Here is a 598-nt window from a genome sequence, read left to right as displayed (position 1 = left end):
AAAAAAAAAAAAAAAAGTCACCAGAGTGGCAGTACCTTTGCATGTAACAGGTGACAATTGTTTTTAAATATTTTAAAAGCCCTCTTACTTCTCCAATATATCTCTTTATTAAGAAATAAAAAATATTTGCTATCAAGTCAATCCCAACTCATACCAACTCTATAGGAAGAATAAAACCATCCCTAGGGTTTCCAAGGCTGTAAATCTTTACAAACACAGACTGCTTCATCTTTGGAATAGTTGGTATGTTCAAACCACTAACCTTTTGGTTAGTAACTGTGTTACCAAGCTTAAGGTCAGCAGTTTGAAACTACCAGCGGCTCCGCGGGAGAAAGATGGGACTTTCTGCTCCCGTAAAGATTTACAGCCTCGGAAACCCTGTACAGGGTCGCTATGGGTCGGAACGGACTCAACAGCACTTAACAACAACAACAACCATACACATACAGTAGAGCATTGATAAGCACTGAACTGCTAACCGCAAGGTCGGTAGTTCAAATCCACCCATCCTCTCCACAGAAAAGCGATGAGGCTTTTTGTTCCTGCAAAGCTTTACAACCTCAGTGTAAACAATGAGCACCGATCCCACCACCGTGCC

Source organism: Chrysochloris asiatica, unplaced genomic scaffold (genome assembly GCF_000296735.1).
Source record: "Chrysochloris asiatica unplaced genomic scaffold, ChrAsi1.0 scaffold00074, whole genome shotgun sequence".
NCBI lineage: Eukaryota > Metazoa > Chordata > Mammalia > Afrosoricida > Chrysochloridae > Chrysochloris > Chrysochloris asiatica.
The sequence above is the reverse complement of the archived record's forward strand: the minus strand, read 5'-3'. Positions refer to the sequence as shown.